We start from the raw sequence: 5,604 nt of genomic DNA on the forward strand, positions 1-5,604 counted from the left end.
ATCCCTGAAACAGAATCTCACTTCATCTTTGATGAACACACACAAATAGATTTAAAAAGAAAATCAGAATGGTGGAAAGGTCAGTTTACTAGTTTTGGTAAAACCTGGAACAATCCAACACTGTAGAAACTGGCATCATAATAATATGTATAATATATAATATATATAATATGAATTTGGCTTTATCGAAGGTATTCAGGAGTACAATTTTTGCAAGATTTTGGTAAACACACAAAAATATGTCTGACCTTTAGCAAGTGTTTGAGGGACAGATACAGTTTGTTTGATTTCCACTTATAGGAAAATCAGCTGACTAGGTTTTGTATAATCTTGTGAGCACCCACACAGCAGTGAAAATAAAACCTTCCTGGTATTGACTTTATCAGTTGTCAGTAGATGAGCCAGCAATTTCTTCATCCCAGTTACGCAGGATTTGAATTTCTTATGCCTTCAAATTCTGGATTTGCAGGAAAGAAGTGACCGTACATGCAATTTTATATTGTGGTTTGTTGTTTTGTGTAATTTGCCTAGAACCTCTTAACGGCTTTATGCCTGTAAAATGAGTCAAATATTTTTGCTCCGCTGCAGCTTCATATTCAAACAACAAGTAGCAAAACAGGCAGCGACAGTTCTCGTGACGTGGTTAGAGTAATGTATTCCTGTCAGTGAACTAACTGAGGTCAGTATCGACCAAGAGCATTCACAACCTGGCTACAAAACAGCACCTTTTTCCTTTTCCGAGAGTAATATGACGCAAAGTACCAGTCCCAGTCAATATATTGGAAACATTTTGAGACTGTGTGTAACTGCAGAAAGAAATTCCTTCAGCTAATACCAAGTTTTTATACTAAAAATAATTCTTTTGCTCTGTTACATTAGAATCAATAATGTCTTTACTTTGTGTGACAGTGGAAACAAATGACTATCATCTAATAATCTGAATGAAGAAACACTTAGTCTAAGCACTTAATGGATCTTTGTCTTCCAAAACCTTTCATCTGACGCTGATAAATGAGGCTCAGTAGTACCTGGAATAACAGTGTTTGTATTACATCAGTGGTTAGGACCAGACTAAATGAGGTCATGCTATCGTTTCTATTCACTATGGAGCATTTTTCATTTATTTTCCATAGATACGCAAAACAATACTAGACAACAACAAGGTTTGTGCTCATGTTTGAGTATGTATAAAGCTAAAATCCACAGTCTCCAAATAAAGTTAGAATACTAGTTTGTTGACAGATTATGAATGTGGTAAATATAGTAATAACTTTAGTCACTGCATTTATGCATTCAAAACTGAAAGAAAGACTGCCAGCTCCTTTGATAAATGCTTGAAGAGAATTTCCCATTTATTATTTATTTGACAGCTGACATTTGTGTTGCTTTCAACAGCACATAAATCAATAACAATTAAATTTTTGGTTATTAAGGTTCATTTATCATTGTCAGTAATATGCAGTTCCATGACTGTGCATTTTTAGCATTTGGGGCTAATATTTGGAGTAGATGACAAACTTCAAGAGTAAGTCAGAAAAACAGATGGGCTGACACTGACACATGCTCTCTGTCAGTGTAATAACCTCTGCCTCGTGAACCTAAAGTATCCTCTTCCAATGAATCACTGACAGCTGAGAAGCTAAGTATTGTGTAATTGCAGGAGCTGCAGCAGCATGCTGTGGAATAATATACTAAGTGACTATTAATCACTTCTGTGACAATTAAGAAAATAAAGGTGATACGTGGGACGACACTTGCATTTGATTGATGTTCTGTAGATAAAAGTTCTCAACAGCCTAATTGCTGATGAGGCACTAAACTTTTTTAAAGACTTTGAGTGTGTGTATTGTTTTGTTTGTTCTGTGCAAACTCACTAACTACTCCTACTCCTTCAGTTTAGTATAGCCTAGGAACAGAGTATACTGAACAGCAAATTCACAGGTGAAGCTTCTTTTCATTGTTATCGCCTACCATGAGGCGAAAGCATAGACAGGTTATGCATTTTTAATACAAGAAGTTGAGATCTGCTCTCGTAAGCTCCATCTCCATTAATTACTTTTCGTGAACGGTTTTCAGGGTTTTCCATTAGGTCATAGCACCTGGTACCAGTTACTTCTTTAGTACCTGCTCACCTGGGGTTCCAATCAACCCGAGCAGGTACTAAAATGTGACGTCGTCAGACTGCATGCCACCAATTGGTTTGTCAGCAGCGTTACTCGATGAGTCATGAGAGTTCATGAAAAACCCGGCAACGCACGAAATGGCTAGAAAAAACAACGCTGTGTTCCCCAAGTGTAATGAAAAGCCACAGACTGAGTACAGTGGGTTTTCATGGTGCGTCATCAAACCGGAAGTCGCCATGTTGGAGATACTGGAGGTAAACAAAGCACGCGCACTCAAACAGATTCCAAACGTCAAATGAAAGGAAATGGTGAATTATTGCCGTGTTTTTGGCTGTACCAATCGGTCAGACCGTGAAAAACATTTGCAGTTTTATAGACTGCCAAAAGTTATTACAAATCAGGGAGGACAATGCCGAAAGTTATCAGAGGAAAGGAGGCGGTTGTGGTTAGCGAAGCTAAACCAGGATCAACAAGGCAAAAATCTGGACAACATCCGAATTTGTTCTGCTCATTTCTTTTCTATAGTTAAGCATACTTACAGTTTTTCTCAGTCGCTTTGGTGCATTTCTCACAACAGAATTAAACATTGCACAACAGTTAGTTCAACCACCACAACATGTAGTCGTTTTGGCACAACCCTGTGGCGGTTTCACGTTCACTGCGTCCAAAGGCAAATGCCTTTGGACATGAAGCAGTTGAGTGAGTACAAATATCTAAAGAATGGTCACGTTTGACTTCCTATTCATCACTATCTCCTTTCTTTCATCATGAATGTCACAATTATTCATACTTGTACCGGCTGAATAGTCATTGTCCTTACAACTAATAGTCTTCATTGCATTGCTTGTGTCAGTGCACTCAAAATTGCTGAACAGCTTGTCAAACGATTCATACACCCATTTTGAAAACCCTATTTTGGAGGAGTTCCCATGAAAATCTCCATAAACTACATGTCTCAGGTGAACCTTATCTCACACTAATGAAAATTGGTGTGTGTCACTCCTACTTGCAACCAATGAAAAGCCTCTCCTACCCAGTCACAGGTGAACCGCGGCACAGCATCCCCCACTCCACAAGTACATATATACTGTAATGTAAACCAACAGACAGGATTGGCATGAGGTGCATACTGAATCTACAAAACAGCAGAACATGGAACGTCAGCCTCGTGGAAGAGGAGTGAGGATCGGTGGAGGACGAGGACAAAACCGGGTGAGAAGAGGCCAACCACATAGACACGTTCCTGACGAAATCAGGGCAACACTTGTGGATCATGTGATAAACCATGGCCTCACAATGGCCGAGGCTGGTCGAAGGGTGCAGCCAAATGTTGGGAGAACTACTGTAAGTTCTATCATCCAGACATTTCGTCGGGAAAACAGGTGAGCACACCGTAATCTAGTTACAGTATGCAGCACAAACTAATTTGCTCTGCACTTTCATAGTCATACAGGAGACTTGCATTAGGACATGACCTTACAGATCCTTACACATAGACGTAGTGTAACTGAAGCGCAGACTTGGCCCAGGTGTGGCATAGTGTGCTGTGGTACAATACAGTAATGCTGTAAAGAAATGAGTTTTGAATGATAGTCCTGTGACAATCACTGTAAGCATGTTTGCGCTTACATGTGTGTGTTTTCCCATCTGCATCTCAAAAAGGACTGCCAGACAACCTAGAGGAGGTGGAAGAGGTCCACTTATGACTCCGCAGCAAGAGGAAAGAATTTGTGCAATGGTGGCTGCAAACAACGCTTTGAGACTGAGAGAAATACAAAGAACTGTCGTAAACGATGACACCATCTTCGGAAATATTCAGTCAATATCAATTTCCACCATAGACAGAGTCCTCAGACGGAATGAAATGTCCATGAAGCAATTGTACAGAGTGCCATTTGAACGGAACAGTGATCGAGTGAAGGAGCTCCGTCACCAGTATGTACAGGTAACACATGTTCGCATATGTACCTCTGTTCACTGTAACAGTTTAGGCCATGTACTCAACCTACATTTATGCATGTTACTGTAATCCTATGTACAATTCCAACTGTACAATCTGTTCTGCCAAATGCACCATTACAGACCTGTCTGATTCTCATCCTTTGTAAAGCATATCCTGGAGTTGGAGGCCAGGGAACCCCTGCACATGTTTGTATATCTTGACGAAGCGGGATTCAATCTCGCAAAAGGCAGACGGCGTGGACGGAATCACATTGGAGAAAGAGCCACCATTGATGTCCCAGGCCAACGAGGACGGAATATTACAATGTGTGCCGCAATCTCAGAGAATGGTGTTCACACCCATATTCCTCGTATTGGTGCATACAATTCACAACACCTGTTGGCTTTTCTGGATGCTCTTCATAGGGACCTGATCCCACAAAATGGAAGGGATGATCCTGGTGACAATCGGACAATGTATGTAGTGGTTTGGGATAATGTAAGCTTCCATCACTCTGCTGTAGTCAGGCAGTGGTTTGCAGCACACGACAGGATGCTTATGGAGTTTCTTCCTCCTTACAGTCCATTCCTGAATCCAATTGAGGAGTTTTTCTCTTCCTGGAGGTGGAAGGTATATGACAGGCATCCACATACCCAAATGACCCTGCTAGCAGCTATGGATGCAGCTTGTGATGACATCACAGCAGAGTCCTGCAGAGGGTGGATTCGACACTCCAGAAGATACTTTCCCCGATGCATCGATAGAGCTGACATACGCTGTGATGTTGATGCAAATATGTGGGCAGACAGACGGGAGCGTCTAGATATCAATGATTGATATGCAGCAGTGTCTGTTTTTCAGTTTGTTTTTTTTGAGTCGTAACTACTGCAGTGAGGTTTACTGTCTAGGTGAGTTTGTTTGCTGTAAAATGTTTGATTTACTGTATTTCCCCAGTTTGCACAATGCTGTGAACAGTTTCAATTAAATATTATCAAGAGTGCATATGGAGTGTCTTGATTGTCCTTTACAATTTATGGTTTTCAACATGCCATGCATGCGGTCCGGACTTGACATGTCATTGGGAAGCACCTACAAAGACATCCGTCACAATGGGAACATGTTCAGACCATGTGATTTTGTGACCAAAGGTGCTGGTCTAATGACTTGTAATTGTGACAGCCCTGACACTTTGTTTGGTATCAGTACTTGCTTTTGATGAATGTATTGTCTGTTTTGCTCAAGGGATTTGTTGTTGATGCATTGACAACTTATTTTGGACACCTGACTTTTCTTTTTGATGGAGTGACTCACTTTTGCAAGTTATCCACCATGTTTTGCAGTTTGCACTAATTGTTTTGAGAAGTGCCTTAGTAGTGGTGGAGAGTTCAATTCTGTTGTGAGAAATGCACCAAAGCGACTGAGAAAAACTGTAATAAAATATACTCGTATGCTACTTTTTGGTAAGGGATGATGAAGGTTTGGTTGATTAAAGATGTTATTGCATTACTTACTTTGGCATTCACAACACATCTGTCGCTG

General features: G+C 40.5%; 1 long non-coding RNA gene across 1 annotated transcript; it reads left to right on the top strand.

Annotated features, from left to right (window-relative positions):
- Positions 1-4,387: 4,387 nt before the first annotated feature.
- On the top strand, positions 4,388-5,067 carry LOC113028789 (uncharacterized). Its single transcript, XR_003273279.1, has 2 exons — positions 4,388-4,541; positions 4,647-5,067. It is a non-coding gene; the product is annotated as an uncharacterized LOC113028789 (long non-coding RNA).
- The last annotated feature ends 537 nt before the right edge of the window (positions 5,068-5,604 follow it).

Source organism: Astatotilapia calliptera, chromosome 2, assembly GCF_900246225.1.
Source record: "Astatotilapia calliptera chromosome 2, fAstCal1.2, whole genome shotgun sequence".
In the NCBI taxonomy this organism is placed as follows: Eukaryota; Metazoa; Chordata; class Actinopteri; order Cichliformes; family Cichlidae; genus Astatotilapia; species Astatotilapia calliptera.